The 24,953-nt window shown below is 37.4% G+C and overlaps 1 protein-coding gene across 2 annotated transcripts in view; it reads right to left on the bottom strand.

Moving 5' to 3' along the window:
* dachc (dachshund c) overlaps nucleotides 1-24,953 on the bottom strand; it is a 73,787-nt gene that overhangs the window by 47,253 nt on the left and 1,581 nt on the right. The window lies entirely within an intron of this gene.

Here is a 24,953-nt window from a genome sequence, read left to right as displayed (position 1 = left end):
TCTTTAACAAAAACCAGTTAAAACCCACATGGTTTTATGCAAACTCAACACGCACTTATCTGCACAAACACAATCGTCTTCTGATTTTGTTTACAATAAGAGCAAACTCTGAGTTCTTCTCTCTTCCAAAAGCCATACTGAATGCCTAACAGGCTGACATTTTTAATAATTCCTAATGGGGCGATATTTTAATTAAACTGATACTGATGGAATCAGATTAAATGCGGTTAAGCCGTGCAGTGGAAATGACTCAAGAAATTCAAAGAGAGATCAGGAGATAAGGCACCATTTTAACTCTCTCTCTCTCCCTGTATGATTCATTAACTACGACCCCCTTCCGTTCGCAAAATGAAGAGTTTTTTATCACTGCAATTTTTCTAGATACTTCATTTGAGACTCGAGAGGACAGATGTGCACAGGAAACAAGACTTAAGATTAACAAGGTAGTCTATGAAATAGAGAGAGAGAGAGAGAGGGAGAGAGAGAGAGAGAGAGAGAGAGAGAGAGAGAGAGAGAGAGAGAGAGAGAGAACAAAAATGCAACGTACAACTCAGGGTGCCTTTGAGGACATTTAATTAAAATCTAATCCTGCATTCGTTAAGGCTCACATAAATTAAGCTGTCATTCATAAGATTTATGGATTCTCATTTGCATACCACATACAATTCATCAATTACTGGGGTGTGAAAGGGGCACAACCCCCTCTAGGCTGCCCATTGCCACACAAACAACCAAAAAAAAAAACAGGAGAGGAAAGGGGGTCTAATTCTCCTGTTTTCCACTGACAAACATTCAGATATACTTTTCAATTATGTCCAATTCAAGCTGTAAATGGGGACTGATCTGTGATCAAATCCAAAACACGGAGAAATAAGAGAGGGCGGTCAAAGCAGGAGGTACAGTATTTCAGAGAGGAAACTAGATTACAGAAACAGGGAAAAAAGGGAACTAAAAGAGACATATACCTTAGTCCATTCTCTCTATATAATAACTACCCGTTTCACTATAAAGCTGTCGCTCTGGATATGCTGGAGAAAACAAACAAATCAAGAAAGATTCAGAACCATATTAATATTCAGGATTAATGAAGCAAAGAAAAAGACTCTGTGTGTGTGTGTGTGTGTGTGTGTGTGTGTGTGTGTGTGTGTGTGTGTGTGTGTGTGTGTGTGCGTGCGTGCGTGTGTGTGTGTGTGTGTGTGTGTGTGTGTGTGTGTGTGTGTGTGTGTGTCCATCCATTAGCAGAGACGTGGAGATTTATAAATAGTGGATTTGTCCAATAAGTTTACATGATCTCCTGTTTTAGCATTACAAACCTAATCAAGAGTTTAAGACATTGCATTATGGTGACTGTTTAGCTAGTTGTATAAGTGTCGGCTTGCTCAGGTGGGGTTTAAAAAAACGATTTATATTCAGTAATATTAAAGGAGAACTCCAGCGCAAAATGTATCTGGTCTAATAAAACATTGGTACCTAGTCAACCGCTCTCTGCGATTTGTTTTCATGATAATCGAATGTTAAGAGTTTTATCTCTAAAAACTGTTTAGTGTATAATGCTAGCACTGGGGGCATTTACAAAGTAATAAGAAATCGCTAGTTTATACCACTAACAAGGCTCAAAATAGCCCCACACTAACGCAATAACATAATGAGGGTCCATACATGCAAAACGAAGCATTGAGAACTTTGTAAGTGTAGACAGGAGCCATCTTTGAAAAACAGTCACGACAAGTCAAACCACGAACGACGTGCTGAGTGATCTGAACTGTATGAAGTTCAGCGAACTTCTGAACTGTATGAACAGCGTTCGGGGATCGACTTATCGAGACAATTTTCTAAGATGGCTCCTGTCTGTATAAACGAAGTGAACTGTCTTCATAAAGTATCTTCTTATTAAACGGCCTGTACACTTACAAAGTTCTCAATGCTTCGTTTTGCATGTATGGACCCTCATTATGTTACTGTTTAAGTGTAGGGCTATTTTGAGCCTTGTTAGTGGTATAAACTAGCGATTTCTTATTACTTTGTAAATGCCCCCAGTGCTAGCATTATACGCTAAACAGTTTTTAGAGATAAAACTCTTTACATTCGATTATCATGAAAACAAATCTCAGAGAACGGTTGACTAGGAATGTTTTATTAGACCAAAGGTTCATTTTGCACCGGAGTTCTCCTTTAATAACTTGACTGCACTGACTATATCAGATGAGAACTAATCTTTAACTGTATTCAAGTTAATGGCACTGCAATGACACTATTGTCTTCTGTAGAGAAAACTTTGAAAGTTTAAAACATTGACATATTTGAACTGAATTGAATCAACACTGAACTAAATTGAGCCAAATAAAGACACTATTCTATTCTGTAGAGATGACTTTGAAGTCATCAATTGATATAACTTTGCAAGACTGACACAGTTATTGAACTGAACTGACTCAAAGTGAATAATAACTGTTGTCTTCTGTAGAGGTGCTTTATGGCTGCTGCTGAATTTGCTTCATAATTTATGCTATTTTTTGCTTTATTACTGTGAAGCTGCCTTGAAACAATCTGCATTATATAAATGTGACACGAATTACACCTTATGAGCTAATACAAAATGAAGACAACTTGAAACAAATGGGAAAATATTTAGATGCTCTTTGATGAAAAAAGCCTAACGGAAAGGATAAGAGCAAACATCCTTTATTCTGGACTCAAACAGGAAGTTCCTTTATGATGGGGCGTAATCGGAGCTCTTATCGCAGTGAAAGACTGAACCCAAATAGTCCACTGTTTGTGTTTCAATCTGCGGCTCTCTGTGATGAATGAAATGTAAATAAGTGTTGTGGCCCCTGCAGGGGGACGAAGAAAGAAGGGGAGAGAAAAAGACAGACAGAGACCTAACATCTGCCCCCCTTTTCCCCCCCACACACACACACATTCTTGTTCCAGAAGCATACGGTACGTGCACACATACAAATATTCACATGCACAGGAAATAACAGGAATGGAAAAAGCAGTACTGTAAACATTTTACAAACAGACTGCTTCCTCAAACAGACATGACATACACATTCACACACAAACAACCACACCAACATACTTCAAGAAGATCAGTCAGTGAGCGAGTCAGTTAAGATTGTGTTACAGTCATGTTCTCTTTGACATAATATCAGCAAGCCAGCTTGTTTTTACAAACAAGCCTGTTTATATTATGAATAAAAACGCATACTCATAACAGATCATGCTCACAATTACAACAAAAAATGATTGATGAAATTCTATTTAATTTTCAAAGCAATCAGTAAACACCATTTAGAGGACCATGTAAACACACTTAAATGTGTTGATGAAAAATGTATGGTCTGAAAAAAACCTAATAAACGTAATGAACGGAACTTAAAGGAAACATGCGATTTTGTAACCATACACATGCAGAAACTAATGGTGAGCAAAGGATGAGTGTGTTGACTTGTATGTTAGTAAACATGTACTGTATGAAGTGAACCATTACACTACCATGTCTTTTTGTGTAAGACATTTCATAAGGTCATTTTAAAACAAGTCAGACTAAGCTGAAGTTTTGAGAGACTTCCCAATGAATATTGTGACATTCTCCACAAATAATATGGAAGTAAAATAATACCAAATGTTTTTTTTTTTTAAACAAAAAACCCTGTTGAATTGCACTAATTGATAAAAATAGGCATTGCATTAACCATGCTTGCATTTTGATGCATTGTATTTTAAGGCTTGCATTTTTATGGGCAGAAATTCAACATGGTTGAATATTTAAGCTGTGAATATTTCAATTCAAAACATTTCAAAAACATTCATTATTCAAAATGTTTAAAAATACAAATCAGTCAGTCCATTTTATTTCGCTTTGCAAATTCGCTTCCACAAATTCAGTGGTTCAAATTTGACAGTAAATTCAACATTGACATCCAGGAACTGCAAGAAAAGCAGTAGATTACCAAACATAATCTCCATCTGCGGTTAGTTGACCTCACCAGCAGGGGATGCAAAATTGAGTAGCGTTGACAAGACAAGAGCAACAGTTAGAGCTAGCCATTCATTAAATAAAAGTCATTTACAGCAACTGAGCATGCATTAAGTTTTTCTGATGATTATCTGGGTCATTATATGTGCGTAAAAGATGATAAAGACACAAAAGCTGTGTTTATGTTTAATTCAATAACTTTCCCTAGCCTACATGTAATCAGCTTTCTCCACCAATACATTCTCATACTATTACAAAAGGATTCCCCTTCCGTCGAAACAAAACGCTTAACGTAGCTTAATGGACTACAGTGATATAAAAGACCAAACTCGCACCTTATTGGGGATGTAGTCTGTATTATATATATATATATATATATATATATATATAGATCTCAAGGGAAAGAGAGCTGATGCAGAATATAGGAAAGCAAGAAATTATAGCATTGTTTGATGTTCAGCAGGTCAACAGCCTAAGCAAACCATCAGTTTAGTTCTAACACGGCCTTCTTAAAAAGGGGTAAGGATAGTTTATTGATCAAATAATGAGGCAAAGTTTGATACTTGCATGTCTCGCCCATTTGAATTAAACTGTCCTGATGCAATTTGTAGAGGCTCCAGTTGACCTTTGCTGATGTGGTCTTGATGAGTGAGAACCAGTGGGAGTCAGAGGGTCTTTGGTGAATGGAAAGACAAGGCCGCAGCCTGGCACAAGCTTGGGAGCCCTTGGGGGACTTCTAGTTCAGCATCATCTTCACATTAGGACTACTCAGGAAGGACCAAGAAAGTAAGCGAGCAAGAGGCTAAGACAGCTAATCTTGTGATCAGTGATTTTTTAAAGTGTGAAGATGTCACACCCCCTGGAGGTGTGTGAGCCAATCAAAAGCCATCCCTTTTGGGGGAATTTTTACGATCCATTGTTTTCAGGGCAGCTGAATGTTTCATTTCATTTGGTGTTTATGAAAATAATCTTCAAGATTCTTACTAATGCACCATAAAGTTAGCAAAATGTAATGTAAATTAACAAATGGGGGACAAAGATTGGAGTTTACTAAACATGCTACACATATGATTTTGGTTAACCATAGTATGCAAGTCATGTTTCAGACCAAAATATTTTAGAAGAGAGAATGAAGACATAGGCCAAACCACATAAAAGGAAAATCATGAGATGGAAAATTAGATAGATGTTAAGACATTTAACACATGGTTATATATATACAGTGAGTATATATATATATATATATATATATATATATATATATATATATATACATTTGTATATGTATGTATATAGAAGGGATAATTTCTGCACATTTTTTGGGGTTGGTTGTAAAATTCTAATCAGTTTTAAGGTGTCCTGTAACAGGACAATGGGTTCTGCCAGTGTTGGCTTCATTTGTGGGGGAAGTTTCATAGAAATTTGTTGGAAGAGTGAGTTTGTTGGATTATTCATTAAATATAATGAACAATTGTGTCTGATTGGTCCAGACACTATTCTATTCTATTCTATTGAGAAACAATAATAACAGCAAATTAAAGAGGAGTATTATAGACTATTCTATTCTATTCTATTCTATTCTATATGACAAGTAACAAAACCGAACCTACAAAGAAAGAGAATGCAGTTTTTTATTAACAAAACAATGAAGTGTTTAGCTTATGAACAAACTGAATAAATTAAACTACTTGTTCTCTATTATTTGACAAAAAAAAATCAGTTCAGTTAAGAAAGTTCACAGGTCAATTTGATCATATTGTAACCAGGGAACATTTCAATCTCATATCAGGCAGATGTTAAAAGGTTAATTGTAAAAGTCTATTTCGTTGGTTCAGGTTCTTGCTCCTCTTTAATTTGCTGTTATTATTGTCTCTCATTACAGAAGAATCCAATAGGGACCTGACAGGTGACATCCTATCATCAGAGGGAAGGTTATAAAGCTGCTACTCTGGATTGTAGGAATCGTAAAACCTATATAAGCCAGCATTTCCTTCGTGTTAATGCTTTAAGAACTTTAGGATTTACCAAGCGGAGATAAAAAGGCATACAGTATCCCAAAAAAAGCAGAGAGGCCAATGAAACTTGGAGAAGTAACAACACACCTCGTCTTGTCTCTCTCAAGAATCCCTGCGAGAGAATTACACCAAAAAATAGTAATAATTTGTTGTCTAAAAAGCTATTTTTTTTATCAAAATTGACCATTCTTTTTTTTTATGGAATAATGCTGTGTTCAATATAAAGGATTTATCCAGGCACACCATTATTATTATTTTTAAATAATGTGCCCTCATAATCTTTTATCGAAATAACTTTCCCTCCCACTTGCAATTAGGGCTGGGCGATATGGCCAAAAAATCATATCTCGATATTTTTTGGTCAAATGGCGATATACGATATATATCTCGGTACTTTCTACGTTTTCTATTTAGATAAAGAAAATCTTTATATTAAAATATATATATATATATACAGTATATTCACATTCGGCCCAATAAAATCCTACAAACAATGTTGATATTGAAGGATATGGAAACAAATATAATATAGGCTATGCAATATATTATGTGCAAAAAGCTTTTGTTTTTATATTGACTAAAAGCTAAACTAAAAATGAAAATAAAAACAAAAACAAAAGCACAAACTAATTATATTAGCCTGCATTTGATTACCCCATTATAATCACTTTCACTTTCATTAAAAATATATACTTGTAGGTTTAAAATTCCACATATGGCACATTTATTTTCTCCAACAACAAATATTTTAGCAATATGTTTATTTTAGTCAGAATTATTGCGTACTACGTGGTACTATTCACGCGCATGCGCGCGCCGGCGCTCGTTCAAGGAAGCATGAAATTTAGCGGAGATTCACTTGCAGAAGCTCGTCCTCTTCTGACATGGACGTATTTGTTGTGAAATGGACATATTTGCTTTACTTTCTAACATTTACAGATGGAGAATATGTGAAATGTAAGTTGAGCACTGAGGAAAGCACCACATCTCAAACGCATTAAACAGCGCAAGTATATCTGTCAGTCAGCAACAGTGTCTGTCAGAGCATTTGACAGGGCGGCAAGCTGCCTTAAACTTGTTAACTATATCAAAGTGATTTTGACGCAATTAATATAAGCTTGTGTCATGTTTAGGACAAATTGTGTAGCCTAGCTACTTTCACTGCAGCAGCTCACACTGCAAACTCCGCTATTTTTCAGATGTGCTCATATCAAACTACATATATATAAACGGTATAAACGGTATAAACGGTATTGCCTCATTCCATATCGTTTCAAAAAATATAACGATACATCGTACATATTCGATATATCGGCATCGCCCAGTCCTACTTGCAATGACATGTCTTCTGTTCTCTGATGATGCCTTCACCGGCACAAGTGTGTTATAGATATGTATAGATATGTTTATATGTATTTTTCCTTAAACCGAACTATTATAGATTTTTTTTCCCCTAAACCTAACTATACTACTACCATGATAGTATAGATACTATCATGGTAGTATAGATAAATAACTATACTACCTATATACCTATCCTATATACTCCAGTGTGTCTATTTATTGATTTTAGTAAGTATAAACGTACATAAAAGTCTATTACGTTTTGATGAAGCGGCCGTTGATTTTCTTCTGCATAGGACATCCTTTACCTATCTATTACAAAGGCACATTCCACAATGAGTCTTTCTCTGATGACCTCTTATGTCAAAAGCTCAAGCAAAAGTTGATTTCTCAATTTATGACCCCTTTAATGGAAACCTTGCACTGGGATTCACACTCAGCAGCTTCTGTGAACATAAAGCCTGCCTACTTTGATTTCATTGGCCATCTCAAACATTTTGACATTGATGAGCGGTGTTAGACTGCTGAGGCAGCTCTTGTTTTTCTTTTTGTTATGCAATATTTTTGCAGCACCAGAGTAGAGTTAATATTAGGCAATTATTTCACAACCTTTATTATATACAGCGCAAAAACACACTGCCCTGCCTGCAGCAGCAATAACAAACCACAATGATCCCCATAGGTCCAATCAATTCCCAATGGACAAATCAAGAGATGCCATTTCACATAGATATACACATCACAATAAGAAAAGACAATTGCAACCTTTAACAAATTTTAAACCATGAACAAGAAATTGCAGAAAACAAAAATTGCAATTTCAGTCAGGCAGATGCTTGTATTTCTTCATATTTAGGTCAAACTTAGCCTGGTTCAACCATTTGTAAATAGAGTCTGGCCTCTCTCCATTGAGAAACGTTTACTTCCTTGTAGGCGGGTTCACTGTTAAAGTTCAAAACTATTGGATCTGCCCAGAGTCACTCACGATCTGCCATAGCCAATCGCTAATGTGTGGTCATGAGTGACGTATGTCATGCGCCGAAACGGCTGGAAAAATCAAGCCCGAATGATCAGAGGATTATGTTTAAAATAGGATTTCAGTCAACGAGAGCTGCAGGTTTTGTTAATCTAGGAACAATTATTAATTCGAAATGTATATTTGACAAGAAGGACAGTGATATATTCATTCAACGGTCGAAGCTGTGTCTAATCATTACAAATACGCCGCTGTGGTCGTTTTTTGATCTGCCGCAAATGCTGTACAGTGAATGATCTGTCTGTCTCTATCTGCAGTGCAGATGTGTAATAAACAACAATTTTTCATATTACGTCTTATTGTTTCTTAATTACCATAATTATGGTCTTCAAAGTATGTGTTTGGACATTGTTATATGGCAAACAAATTAACCATTGCCTTCTAAAACTGAAAATCAAATATAGTCTTCAAACTAAGTAAGGGTTTTCACATTTTTATTTATGACAATTATTTTTAAAAAATCACAACCAATTTGTATGATTTATAACATGTAAAACTGACACACCAACCTCCTGCACGAGTACACGGGGCTCAAAATGTTCTATTCATCACAAGAATCAGTAAATTTACTGTTGGGAATATGAGCTACTGACATAACTACTGAGCGGATCTTCAACAATAGTTTAGCAGCCAGGACTCGGGGCTTCCGAACACCAGGCTAAACCGTCCGTCCAAAATGTCACGGTCATCGTGAACGCCGAGCTGCCCAGCACAAACTTCCAACCTTTCTGCCTCCTTCACTTGGTCCTCCGTTGTGCAACAAGAGGTGAGACGATAACAATCCGGCTTTAAATTCTGTATATTCCGTCGTTTCTTTTCCAACAACGGACCGAATAGCTTTTCTCACGTCTTTCTCCGCTGCCATTACTGCACTCAAACTGACGCGCTACATCAACGTCATCGTTCTCAGATTCGCTGATTGGTCCTACAAAAAATTGATTTCTGGAAACCTAAGGATACACAGCAGTCCCAGACGTAGTGCTGAAGGAAATTGAAATGAAATTGTAAATGAAAATGTACAATTTTACAAAAAAGTAAATGAAATTGAGCGGAAGTGCATAGGAGGGCGCAGCCAGGCTAGGTCAAACTAGCATATCAAGAACCATTGCATTGTGTAAGAGGTTTATTGGAGTTCTGAATGAACTCTGTTGCCATTGCAGAACAATATTATGCTATGAGCATTAAGAGCAATCAAAGCCAATAACATCTGTCATATAGGGCCAATATCTTAGCTACTGTATATGTACTCACCTCTATATAGGACATAATTTAAGCCGTGTCTTGTTTATGTAGGTCATTTAACATCCCACTGCCTCTCATCTCATCCTTTTGTCCTTCATACAATAAAAGTCCACAACAAAAATAGTAATTTTCACACTCTGGCATATAAATCACTCGCTTTTCTCCCTCTCAGTAGCTTCTGGCAGATATGGGCCGGGTGTGTGTGTGTGTTCACTTTACCTTCTCGCAGGGACTGTTTGAAAGTACTGCCACTTTCTATAGACCCTCAATTGAGTACAGTTGTGTAAAACATGAGGTGAAATCGACACAACCATTACACAGGTTAATCTTTTCCTCGTTCGTATCCATTCTGTCTCCTTTTTTTAGCACTGTGATCTCTCCATCTCTCTTTCTGTCTGTTCTCTATATTTTTGGGAGATGCAAAATTTCCTTCCTCTGTCCTCTCTGCACTAATCAGGTCACATGCGTAAAGGAAGCTTTAGGCAAAACCTTTATATATTACTGCTACATTATCCTGTTCTACTTAGAGAAGCATTACCTTTAAGAGGACAGAGAAAGAGCCAAAGGAGAGTGAAAAAAGTAAGCAAAGTTTACAACGACATAACATTCCCATGCACTTTGTTTACACAACTTTTTTTAACTGAGTTTTCCCACAAATGGATATACCCCTTCACCAGCACAGAACATTTTGGGTTCAAGCTAAGCTCATTTGTCAGCATTTGTGTGTAGAGTGTAGGCATTTCTACAGAATTTGAAAAAAAAGTGCATAAATGTGAAGCTTAAAATTTATTAAAGCCCTTACAATTCTTTTACAATACGTCCAGTTAAAACTTGTTCATTTTTTTGAGCTGTAAATTTTAACAATCTCTGGTGCTATTTTGCAATTCCAGAAAACAACTGCGCCACTAACTAGAAAAAAAAAGTCTAAAGTCAGTGGCGTTGCGCATACATTCAGATGCTATTTTAAGCGCGCATGCTTGGCCATAATACAGAGTGTGAACAATGCGCATACACTGTGGATGATTCTCTGATCTACACAGATGCATTTTACTTTTTGCAAATGATAAGGAAAAATGGTAACACTTTACAATAAGGTTCATTAGTTAACATTAGTAAACTACATTAGTTAACATGTACAATATGTGAACAATCAACCCGGTCTCATCCCAAGACGTCATATAACTGACGTTTTGGACGTCTTTTGACCATACGTCAATATTCGCCTTTTTAGGGCCCCCTTAAACGTCGGTAGATGAGGTTATGGGATCCTAACTCTACCCCATACCTAAACCTAACCCTAAACCTAACCCGTCACCTAACTGACGTTAAAGGTAAAGCGTCAGTTGTATGACGGCCCGGGATCGCCATCTACCGATGTTCAAGGGGGCCCTAAAAACGCGGATATTGACGTATGGTCAAAATACGTCCCAAAACATCTTTTTGGGATGAGACTGTGTTAGAACAATACTTCTTCAGCATTTATTAATCTTAGTTAATATTAATTCCAACATTTACTAATACGTTATTAAAATCAAAGGTTGTATTAGTTAACATTAGTTAATGGACTGTGAACTAACATGAACGTACAATGTGTGCACAACGCACCAGTGGGGCTCGACAGCCTTTTAGACAAACGGGTCGGCGCGTATGGCTGGGTTGCGGAGAGTTCAGGTTACGGAGAGTTTTGTGAGTTATAACGGAAATCATTATGAACATCAGCTATGCTAATTATTTCCCATCTGCCTTTCTGCTGTTATCTCGGGACGCTTGTCCCGAGAAAAATGGCGTTCGTCAGGTCCAGTTTTGTATCCAGCCTCTCACGGGGATTTCGGATGCCCCAACGCCTGTGATGAGACGACTCAACGCCTGCGATGAGAGGACCAACGCCAGTGAGGAGACGACTCAACGCCTGCGATATGTTATGGCGCCGTTTTATTCATAAACAATATTTATATTTAATATTTATATTTAAACAATATGAATGTAAGCCAGAGGAGAACTGGCCCCCGACTGAGCCTGGGTTCTCCCAAGGTTTTTTCTCCATCCAATCTGATGGAGTTTGGTTCCTTGCCACTGTCGCCTTGCTTTTGGCTTGCTATGAGCTTGCTCAGTTGGGGTTATTTAGTGTTTAGCAATGTTGTTGATCTGTGTTGTGCTACTTTCATGTTATCAGTGTGAAGCTGCTTTGATACAATCTGTATTGTGAAAAGCGCTATATAAATAAATGTGACTTGACTTGACTTGACAATGAACAGCTGTATTTGTGTTAACTAACATTAACAAAGATTAATAAACACTGTAACTAATGCATTGATCATCGTTAGTTCATGTTAGTTAATGCATTTACTAATGTTAACTAATGAACCTTATTGTAAAGTGTAACTGGAAAAATATTAAAACACAAGGGAAATCATTGTTGTGTCCATGACGATGGGACAAATAGGCATAAAGCTTAAGTTACACATTTACCCAATTTAGTATTTGCACGTTTAACCGAACTACCAAAGCTAATTTGGGTGGGTTTGTCCCATCCCCAATATCACTTCTCTTTCTTTTACGGCCCTGACGAGAACATCGATCTCCTCGGCTGTGAAGCAATTTTGAAGCGCGCCTGGTAAATGCGGCGTTATAATAGTATTGCGCCATGAAACATGCACACCTCATTCATCATGTGCTTAAAGGGAATGTGATATGATGTTCTTATTGGTTTGTTTCCCGTTACTCCCAAACCACACCTATGAATAATTAAACTACTTCAGACCAACCCCCTTTTAGATTTGCGTTGAGCACAAGAGTCATTTACAAATAGCAATAACGTCAAGATCCGCCCACAAAGTTACTTGACACTTGGCGCATTTTAGATCGTTAAAATAGGATCCCAAGTGCTTTATTCTAAAATTATGTGTTTTACTCTAACACTTTATTTTAATGTGTCCTTGTTATGCACGTTACATGTATTTACTATAGTAATAACTATAAATCAGGCATAATTACATGCAATTAACCCCCAACACTAACCCTATAGTAAGTACATGGTGTTAATTATTATTACTCAGTACTTAAATATGTAATTACACTGTAACAGGGACACATTAAAATAAAGTGTAACCATTATGTGTTGTTTACATCTTCTTGTGGCTATACTTTTGAAACTGTGATCCAGATTTTTGTATTTTGTTTTTAAAGATTTTTTTTTCTTCTTGTAGTAATTAACATTATGCTGACCACACATGCTGACAATTGAGCTTAACTTGTACTGAACCTGGAATATTCCTTTAAGCCATGCGTTTTCCCTCTTTTTTCTCCCTCTCACTCAAGTCTCCGGCCGTCCCCACACTTTCCTGGCCCCCAACCCACTGTAGTTTAATGAGAAATACAACTATTCGCCTCCACTTCTCAAACAGCTGCATTCTACAAGCCACGTTTCCAAGATACATCACAAACAAACACTGGCACAGACTAAGAATGTGTTGGTTGTTGATTTTTGACTGGTTCTAAACGTAGAAGTGATTGACAAATCTAGATTTACCGTAGCTGTGCCACGTTCTCTCCATGGTCTGGAGTCTGGACATCTCAATTAGTTTTAGACATTTTTGACTGAAGAATCTCATTAGAGTTAAAGCCAGAGGAGTGAAACTGCCTAATTGTGAAGCTTTGTAAAACTTTGCATACTCTCCAAGAGTAGCTGTAGGCCTATGGAAAAGAATGACAATTTTTCTAATAATTTTGAGATTTGACATGTCATATAGGGCCAGATTTACTGAACAGGGCAAGTGTGAGAGCGCAATAATATAAAAGCGCAGATGGGACTGGAAAGTTCTGCACTTGATATGAGGACACACAAATTATCATTTTCATGAACACAATCTACCAAGAGCAGAGCAATTAGTGTCTGGTTTAAGACATGTTTTTTGGGCATTAAGTAATGGCGCGAATACCAGTAAATTGACTAGTGCCTTAGTAAATTGTGTTGCATGATTCATTTAAATACTGTCCTCCCATAAATTTTGCGTCTGAAAGGGAAACTCCTACAAACGCATTGCAATAAGGTCAGCCGCAAAGATAACTGTGTCCGTGCCTTTTCAGCGCTAATTTAAGTGATTGCATGCCTTAAAGGGTTAGCTCACCCAAAAATTAAATATCTGTCAGTATTTACTCACCCTCATGTTGTTCCAAACCTTTATTTGTTTATTTGTTCTGCTGAACACAAAGGAAGATATTTGGAAGAATGTTTTAATCAAACAGATCTCATTCCCCATTGACTACCATAGTAGGAAAAAATACTATATAGTCAATGGGGAATGCGATCTGTTTGATTAAAACATTCTTCCAAATATCTTCCTTTGGGTTAAAAACACATAAAAACACACAACAAATAAACCCATAGAGGTTTGGAACAACATGAGTGTGAGTAAATACTGACAGAATTTTCATTTTTGGGTGAACTAACCCTTTAAGTAAATCCTTGTTCTTTTAGTAAATAAGTTTAACACCAAAAGAGGGTTTGAGCTGGCACAAGCTGTTCGTAAAACTGGCCCATAATGTTGCCTGACGTTAATAAGAAAGAGGAAAGCAGTTACAACTTCCAATTACAAATCAACCATAGCTGTGGACATGTCTAAAGAGCTTTTTTGGCTGCTATTCTGTGCTCAAAGTGATATTTCCCCAAAAAGTGAAAATTCTGTCATCATTTAGGCTACTAACCCTCATGTTCAGATATTTTTTTTATTATTCTTGCATAATTTCTGTCCATCCATTGAAAATCCAAAACTTTCAAGCACCACAAAGTATATATATTTCTTAAAGTAACCCACATGAATCATTTATAATATACTGTAATCCAATGAGGTTTGTTCCCGCCTAAATTGAATCTGTTTATCATATAAAATGTCTGTGTCTCTTCAGAAGACTTGGATTAACCGTTTGTCATGGGTGGTTGCTAACAGATAGATGGGTAATATAACCAATACCAAGGTTTATTTACAACAGAAAGGCAAACACAGCAACACACACTTAACATAGACAATACCATACTCTGAACTGAAACAAAACAGAACAGAATGTGACTGATGAGTGCACAGAATGTGATTAGTGTCCGTGACAACAAATGAGTGATGAAGGCAGGTGATGACAAAACATAACTAACCTGAATGTGATCATTCAAATCATAGATTACAGTAATTGTACAATGTCTTTTTGATCTTTTGACGTGCAACACTTTTGGTTTAGTGGACATTTAATTGATGGACACAACTATGAGAATACTAAAAAGGCCTTAATTTGTGTTCCAAAGATGAATTTTATGGGTTTATGAGTTTAAGTCATGGCATATGCATGTCATGTTATTTGATTTACACACATGTGGTTTTTAATCCAATTGTATTGTTAAAAACGAATACTTTAACTTGGGTTAGTAATTAATCCTGGGTGTAACCATGGTATTTCATACTGTACATTTGAAATCTCAGGGTTAATGTTTCCATTTGCATATCTACAAGATTAATAACATTGATGAAGAAATACAGCATGTAGCTTGTTTCAATACTTCCTTGTCCACGGAAAGGTCACTGTGTAATTCTGATGTAATTTTATCAAATCTTCTGAAATATACTATATAATAATAACAATAATAATATCTCTTCATTACTTCAGTTAACCTGTTTAACCTTAACATCTTGAAACTGAAGTTTCAGAGACTGTGCAAAGCACATTCATTTTTAATAAGGTAAACAGTTTATGATTGACTGTCTTCTGCGGAACAATTCCATGGAACCATTCTGGCGTTTCCTTTTTTTTTTCTTCTGCTCCACACTCATTTGCTTAACTGATGTCAGAAGGCACACTTGTCCATTCACAGCCCAATTTGGACCCTGTCTTGTGAGAAAACATATATTTTACAAAGTAGCAATTTAAAACCAATTCTAGATGAAGTTGCATCCCAAAATCAAAACCTCAATTGTGCATGAGCGGGTCATATGACAACAATGAGATAATACAAATTTGTCACCAATTTGCCAAAATGTACAAGTAACAAACTGATGTTTTATTAGCAAAGTGCGGGAGCACGTTCAGATAATGAACCTAATTAACACGGGAAGAGTACATTCAGTTAATCAACTCAATTAGCATCAGGAGGAATATGCTGTCACAGTTCAATCTAGTCACCATCCTCTTTACTATTTCCCATCACTCTCCTTGGTTCATCACTCTCCTCATCATCATGTGGACTCTTCCCCTGCCTCCAGTGTCTTTCTTCTCTCTATGTCTCCGCCAAGATCATCCTTTGGACTCCACTATCCTACTCACCTCATCCCTGCACCTTTGTTTATCAATAAATCACGTTTCACCATCCACCTCCCTCTCCTGTGTCTGCATATCTGTAACAACAGCAGACTTCCCTCTGTTCTGACAGTTTTCCAGCATCCCGTCTCGAGACACGTCTTTTGATAGCTCAACTTATTTTAGAGCGCCGCATTTTTAGAATGCCCTTTTGACGGACAGTATCATAAAAATTCAGGGTCATAAAAATCATCATCTATTATCACCCGTCAGTTTAATTTTCATATTTAATGATAAGTCATTTAATGCTTTTGTTTTCATTCACATATTTATTTTGTCATGGTGGGTTGTGGAAAATGGATGAAGGATTCAAGTGCGGAGTGAATAGATGACATTTAATAAAGAAAACATAAAATAAACAAACCAACAAAAGAATCCAATGAATAAAGAACTAAATCCAATACAGACAAGGCAAAACAGGACCGGTACAGACTTCCTCCGACTAACACGGAAACAATAAACAACGTACGAGCACAAGACAGCAAACACAGGTAGTTTAATAGGAAGGCAAATAAGGAGGGTAACAAGGATAACAGGTGGGACAAATAAACCAATAATCAGATAACAAAGGGGAGGGACCAGAAAATAACAAGAGCACATGGCCTAACATAAAAAACACTCATGTGCATAACAAGACAGGACAGACATGTGACATATTTTTAACAACGAAATTACAGGACGATCATGGGCTATATTATGCATTTAATTTATTCATGAAGAGAACAGATGAACAGAGACTGTGCTGTACTTTTCATGTTCAACACCACACAAAGCATTCCCCCGCAGTGACAGCAAAGCCCACTAAAGCATGACCTTTGTGCCTGAACAGGCACATATAACAACACTATAGGACTAGGTAAAAATATTGATTTCTTAATACACAAAATTCAAACAATAAATTTATCTTACAAGAGGTTCTACAAGAGGTGTAAGTTAGCTTACGCTATGGGAAAGATTTATCTTTTCGAGATATTAAAGCCAAAAAAATCATCCTTAATTTTTGTATTCATTGTCAAAGCAGTGCAGTAACTAGCAGACCTAGAGCAGGCTGTCTAGCGTGCTCTTTGGCTGCCCTGTAGCAACTGCAGCAGCCTACCACTGAGCCCGGCGTGACGTCACGTCCAATGAAGTCACGTCCTTATCGCGTCTTCGCCCGCCAGAATGGGCGTGACTTAGCTTATATAAGCGAGGCTCAGATGATTTTTCATCTCTTCAGCGAAGCTCTTTGCATTGCTGGATTCTGAGAGAAGCCGCCGTCACCATCTAAGGAGCGAACTGCCAGCTTAGGACAGCACCTGAAGAAGCTGGTGTGGTGAAGAGATGAGTCGTCCCCCTGAAGAGATGGGTCCCACCTTAGGACCCCATAGTATGCCAGTAGTATGCCTGATCTAAATATGTTCTCACGATAACTTGTTAAAATCAGTTTGTTGCCATCAAGTAATATGTTTATTTGTTTAGCACTTTTCAAGTAATACGTTTATTTGTTTAGCGCTTTTCATAGTAGGTTGCGTCAACAGCAGAGGAGAAAGTACGCGAAATTTAAAAATATTACTGTTATTGTGTCATGAAATGTAATTTTAAGAGTTTTTAAGTCGAGAATATAGTTGTTTAAAGCTCAAATCTGTGGTTTATTTATAAAGATTGCGCCTTTTAAAAAAAATTGTTCTGACGTTTTCGGAGTTGTCAGAACCAGGGATCAGCAGCACATCTAACTAGCCCGCCTGGAACAGCGTTAACTCGGCTAGTCATTCTGACGTTTGCCGCGGATAAATGCTATGCTACTATGTAAGCTAACTAAAAAACAATAAGAACGTAAAATGTTTAAATTTGCAATCTACAGCTTCGGTTATATACCAGTATATGAAACATATAAGTTAAAATACATTAATGACTCCTTATAACGTACTTCAAACGTCTTTTATAATAAACTGATTTTCTCTATTTGTAACCAGGCACTAAAGCATTTACCCATAAAACTAGCTTTGAACCAATCGGAACGCTTGGGTCCTAAGGTGGGACTTATCTCTTCAGGGGGACTCATCTCTTCACCACACCGGCCAACTTTAGCCATCCGTGCGAGCTACGCTATCCGGCGACGTATCCTTTTTACTGAGCTCTATTCTGAGCGTGCTCACCACTGCGACAGTAACCTTTTTAAAAGGTTAGTCTCAGATTCGAGCCCGAATCCCTCTTATTTATTTTACTGTACAGGATTATAGAGGCGATCGCAGTGATTAGAGAAGGGCTCATTCAGCCCATCAGGTGATTGTTTAAGCATGTATTGGGTAGAAAACGGCTATTTTTAACATGAAATGTTGCGCAATGCACCTTTAACAAACCTTGCTGTATTTTCGTGTAATTCATTAAAAGAAGGTACACTGCCATTTTGCTCCGATAAAACTGACTTGAACACACCTCACGTCGTAAACACGACTTCCCACCTTGTACGTAAGAACTTCCCAGGAGGACTTGAATGCAGCATAAGACGCGATGAGGGCGCGAGCGCCCTTCATTGGATGTGAAGTCATGTCGGGCTCAGTGGTAGGCTGCTGCAGTTGCTGCAGGGCAGCCAAAGAGCACGCTAGACAGCCTGCTCTAGGTCTGCTAGCTGCTCCACTGCGTTGACAATGAATACAAAAATTAAGGATAGTTTTTTGGTTTCAATATCTCAAAAAGATGAATCTTTCCCGTAGCGTAAGCTAACTTGTAATATGGGCTTAAAGGGATACTCCACTTTTTTTGGAAATAGGCTCATTTTACAACTCCCCCAGAGATAAACTGTTGAGTTTCACCGTTTTTGAATGCATTCAGACGATTTTCTGCTATTTAGAAGAATATCAGTAACCAGACAGTTTCTGGTCTCATTGACTTCCATTGTATATTTTTTTTCCTACTATGGAAGTCAATGAGACCAGAGTCTGGTTACTGATATTCTTCTAATTGTCAAAAAACCTGTTGAATGCATTCGAAAACATTAAAACTTAACTGTTTAACTCTGCGGGAGTTGTAAAATGAGCCTATTTCCAAAAAAAGTGGAGTATCCCTTTAAATTGGGTGATCGCCTGTGCATAATCAAACGCATCAAGGAAGACTGATGCAGAGGCAATTGTTATTACATTCCGCGTCTTTGCCTAAGATAGATGAGTTCTCGTGGCAGTTTTAATTTTGCTCTGGAGGCTGAACTGCTAAAAAAAAACTGCCAAATGATGGAAATTGTTTGGTTAGCGCGACCTCTGACCTACACTAAACCCTACCGAAGTACCGAAAGTGTAGAACAAAATAAACGTGAGATAAAATCGCATTTGGTGAAGCAGTTGTGTTATTTTGGCTTGCTTGTTTCTACAAGTCTCTTTTATAATGAGTGGTGTTTCATGGGACTTAGCAGAGTGCTCAGAATCACAAGTGCAATGCTGTATCAGATGAGATCCCAAACAAGTTTACTAAGACAGAAAAGCCATTCATATGGAGTTGGTTATGTGATGCACATATCAAAATGTATTCGTTTACATATCATGCATTATGGGAGTTTTGAGGTCATAATTGTGCAAGGAATATTGCATACAAATTAGTATTTATTAATCAACAATCTGCAACTGTAATCACAATTTGTGTAAAATAAAATAATAGTGATGTTTTTTTTTTTACTGCCTCTAGTGTTCGTTTGTATAGGCACTTTTATGAAAACTGTAGGTAACATGTTAGCAATGAGGATATGTTCAGTAATATGAAGTCTAATGAATACACTGAAGATCATACTCCTAGTTATTCTGTGTGCGGGTGTTTTTCAGAATTAAATGATCATAAAACTCCTGTAATTCAATGTTTAAAATGTCCCATTATGAAGCAATCACAGGAAACTAACGAACCATTTATGTTCTGTCCATCATCCTCTCTCCTCAACAAGATCCTCGGCCATGTGTGTCTGTGTGAGAGTCATCATGATCACACAGCCAGAACAGTGTGTTAATAATCAGACCGAGTCAAAACATCATGGTGGCCACGTACAAACAGAAACACACACACTTTAGATTTCCATGTGCTTCAGAGGGAGCCGGAACAGAGAGACTCCCTGAGGTGGAATTAATGAAAAACCCTTTCATGGAAAACTCATCAAGCTGAGAGAGAGAGAGAGAGAGAGAGAAGAGGAGGAGACCGCTAGCGTGTGTACGAGAGAGAAATGAACAGAGAAAGTAAGAAAGAGATAGCATGTCCTTGTGTGTGTAGCGAGTGGAGGGGGGGGTCAGAGCGCGTGACCTCTCATTTCATACTTTAATTAAAATCTCCCCCTGACGTCCTCCTCTCTTCCATGCTGGCTCGCCTTCCCACAGAGGCCATCAGTGCCAGCGCACACACACATTCTTTCCTCGGCCCTCCGCACACACCGGCACCCGCGCACACAAACACACACTCCATTTGAAAAGACATGTTTACTCTATCTCTAATGTCCTCCTGTGTTTCATTAGCTCTGTAACATTCTGTAAACACCAGGGGAACTTTCAGAGCATTGCTTACACCACCATTACATTGAATACACAAGAGAACCATCAGATGCTAAAACACATCATATGCATACAGCTAATGGATCCAAAAAATGTCTTTTTGAGCACCCGAATGAGAATTTTGTCAATTAAGGATAAAGCCCTTGGTACAATTTCTGTAAAACGGCTTTATACGATTTACACAGAGATCCGTTCTGCTTGTGTTTTATGATTAAGGCCCTTGAGTCCACAGCATCATATTTAACTTGAGTGCAACATTGCAAGAACATCATTTGTTTTACAGTGTGTTTTACCTGCTCAGCAAAAAGAAAAAAAGAAAACAAGAGCGAAGCACCGTTATGTTCTGAAGACCAACATGAGTGTGTTCACCAAGATGTGTGTGTGTACACTAACCCTGAGAGCAAGTGGCAACACTATACATACTCTGTGTGTGTGTGTGTGTGTGTGTGTGTGTGTGTGTGATAAACAGCAGCTGGAGTTTCCCACAGATCAAACAGAGAATGAAATATAATGAACAAAGTGCTGAAACCCCATGATGAACTTTATGCCCAATAAAGAGGTGCTTTAATGCTGATATGAAAGTAACTCATCCATCCAATACCAGACCACAACAACTTTAAGATAAACTTTAAACCTAAACTTTACCATAAAAGAGATACCCTCTCAAGCCCTGCAGACTGTTACATTAAATCATCTCCCCTTTAGATCTCAGATATATATACCACATGTGAGATCATTGTCTAAAAGCATCTAGATTAATTTATAAAAAAATAAAAAAAAAACATTTTCTAAATCATGCATACAGTGATTTTTTTTAAATCAATTTAAATCAATTTTTCATCAATTTACAGAGCATAAAGTACAAAATGTCATGGCAATTAAGTCAAATTAACTTTATAATAATACAATTCTAGAAAATATTTTATTTTATTAGATGTACATGTTATTATTAAGAGACCCACATGACTATATGGTCAAAAGTGCATTCAAATATCAGATAATAGAACTTTCTATTCACATTGAAATTGTATAAAGTTTTCGGTCCCACTTTATATTAAGTGGCTTTAAGTACTATGTAATTACATTGAAATTAATAATTTGATACAATGGACTTATTGTGTACATACATATTTTTACATTGTACTTACATTTTAAAATTCCAGCATGTAATTACAGCTATAATTAATTTATGTAATTACATTTGTAATTACACAGTTGACCCTCCCCTCACACCTTAACCTACCCTTAAACCAACCCATACCACCACACCTGTCCCTAACCTTACCCGTATCACACCTCAATAGCAGCAAAAGTGTTTTACAATACAACAGGAACACAATAATACATTGTACTTATTGTTCAATGTAAGTACATAGTACTTAAAGCCACTTAATATAAAGTGGGACCAAGTTTTCTTTAAGATGCATATTAACTAAAGTTTGTCCATGTAAAAATTCTAGAACGTTTGCACCTGTTTAAAAGACAATTTGTAAAACATTTTTTGTTGTTCTTTATCATGGACCCTATTACATGTTCATCTCACTTATATACAGTATATTTACAATTATGCTCACGGGCACGGCAAATATTAGCGGTTCACAAGAGAGCAATTACTCACTTTGTGAAATTCTTAGAAATTGAACATCTCGCTAAACATTCTCCTGCCTACGTTCTGTTTGACTGCATCTAAACAAACACAAAGAAACCCACACAGTGTGTAAGGTGATATTGTCCAAACTCTCATCAATACAACTCATCGTCAAGTACACACAGTCTTACACTTACACAACAGCAGATGGACAAGCAAACACAATAGCACCATAAAGACATCAACAGTATTTTAAGCTCTTGTTCGCTAACACATTTCTTTTATGATACGCAGCATGCCACAACAAAGCTATCAGCTGTCTGAGCAGCTGCATCGGCGGTTTCCAATAGAGTCACTAAAGCTTTGAGATCTGAACACACACACACACACACACAAAGGGGATCTATTTCAACCACACGTACAACAGCAGACCATAAACTCCACAGCCATATGTAATGATTGATATTAGAGGATTAAAAGTATACTGCAGGCTTGAAAGTGTGGCAATCAAAACCTTTCGTGATAATACAAGTGCAGAAAAACAGTGTGGATGGATTACAGTTCTGGTTCTGTGTCACACATTCACACACTCGTCTTTTTTTCCCCACTAATCCCTCGCTCCGCACTAATACACTGTGGAAGGGCCGAATCAAACCTTGCTGACTGATATAGGCTTGTGTTACTGCCGGATAGGACCTGAAGGTCAAGGGAAGAGAGAGACGTGCCGAGACCTCTGTTTGAGGTTAGTGTGTATGCATGCATGTTCATAAGAGACAAAAAACAGCGGGTGAGTGCAAGATAATGGGAATTTTGAAATGAAAGCAATCACACTGACATCAATTAATTGTCTGAGGATAATTTGCTGTCTGGGGTGCCAGTGCCGCTTGTTCGAGTATTTGTTTTGACTGTAATCCGTGGCCTTTAAAGTGTCTCCTATTTGAAGATCAGAGAAAGAGAACACACACTGACACACTCCTCTCACACTGAGCATTCACACGACTTGAACACTGCGACAAGAAAATCTTCAAAGGCACAAATACCCATTTTTGCAGAGTATTCGCAAAAGGTTTGCGCTAAGTTATGTCTGTCATCTTACTTTCTTGCTTGGTCTTCAACAAATGCACACATTATATGCACACACCAGGCCTGCGTAAGATCCACTTCACAGAGTTTCTGAGAGAAAGGTCACAATGCAAAGCCAATGAGTCGTGAGACATCACGTCCCTTTAAGACTTTCTGGAAATGAATGTGATTCTACGAAAATAAACAATTCAGTAAATAAAGGCAGACTAAGCGCAGACTGTACAAGAAGACAAGCGTTTTATTTTTTTCTATTACGAGGAAAACAAAAACACAGCAAGCCAAATGCCTTTTATGGACATTTAGAACTTTCATGTTAGTGAATCAGCCTTTAAATAATGGAAAACATTGTGTTTGTGCGCTACATAATCTGATTGCACTGTGAAGGGCTGCAGTAAATCAACTATTAGTTTTTATGCTGATCCAAGAGGCTTCCAAACAATTACAGGTAGAATTTAGTCATAAAAGGAAATGCTAGTGATGAATGACTCTGTAAAACAGACAGACCAAGTCAGCACCCATAGGGCTTTTTTTTTTTTCTGTCTGCCAGAAAAAGCTCATGGATTCGATGACAGTAAGAGAAGACATCTTTTCAACAGAAGCACAGAGGAAGTAATCAGATTTAATGAATTAACAGCAGCGCTCCAAAAGGGACATTGAAAGTTATTTGAGTCTCACAATATGGGGTGGAAGTGTGGTTTTGTTGTTTAGTTTCTTCTTTTATTTACTTTCTTTTATGTTGAATTAACAACCTTAAGGAAATGGTAACATGCCAGATTCTCTCTCACCTTTATCCGGTCATGATGAGTCAAAGTGCCAAACTTTGACTCAGCATGAGTCATTTCTGAATCAAAAATCTTTCCAAACCGATCTCATCATAAGAAAACTATTTTACGAGGCGGCAATTTCATTTGACTTTGGATGGTTTAATACAAAATATACAACTTTTTAAAAACCATTAGGCATGAAGATCCTCCCCTTAACTTAACCATCAGTGGGAAGTTAAAATAGTCTACAAAAATATACAAATGAAGAAGAATTCATACAAATTAGCCACCAATTCACAAAAAAATGGCCTATCTCTCAATTCACTTCTCAGTTAGGTGTTTAGAGGAGTCAAAGGACAGAGGTCCAAGAGTTTAGTGTCTGCTATCTGATCTCCATTCAGCTCTGCCAAAATTAAAACATTAAAGGCCAGACGTCGATTAAATATAGTCATCATTTATGGCCAAATACTTTATCATGCCCTAGCTGAAAGATAAAATCAGAAGGCAGGACAATGGGCTAAATTGTGCATAGGCCTATGTGTCGTGACACAAACCATTTTCAAAAAACATTCGTAAATGTATAGAATAATCCTGAGGCAAAAGGTATTAATACGATTAGAATATTATTCAAAGTGGAGATCAAATGGGAGGGGGGACTGTTAATGAGCGCCTTTTTAAAACTGCCGCTCTAGGCAATATGAAAAATTAATTAATTTCTGCGGAGAATCAATTTCTATATAGACACCGGCGGAGAGCGAGCGAGCAGGAATCTGAGATTTCAATCTCGTTCCAGTAAATTGTGTCGCAAGCGCTTAACATCTACTCGCCAGTGCCGATGGCTGCCTAAATGCGCTCTTTAATAATCAAACAGCTATGAGCTGGTGTCATAAATGTGCTCGTAGACACCGAGGTTTAGATAAGCAACCTTGAAAGATATTGTTCTTTCAAACAAGGCTCGCGTGGCTCTCAAGCGCTCTCGCGCGCAAACGGATCAGTATGCTTGCCATCATTCTAAACTCTAAAGGTCAGACGTCGTAATTTGCTATAGCTATTAATACTAG

The sequence above is a fragment of the Pimephales promelas genome, chromosome 6 (assembly GCF_988280905.1).
Source record: "Pimephales promelas chromosome 6, fPimPro1.hap1.1, whole genome shotgun sequence".
Lineage (NCBI taxonomy): Eukaryota > Metazoa > Chordata > Actinopteri > Cypriniformes > Leuciscidae > Pimephales > Pimephales promelas.
Note: the sequence above shows the minus strand (reverse complement) of the source record. Positions and strands in the feature narration are given on the sequence as shown.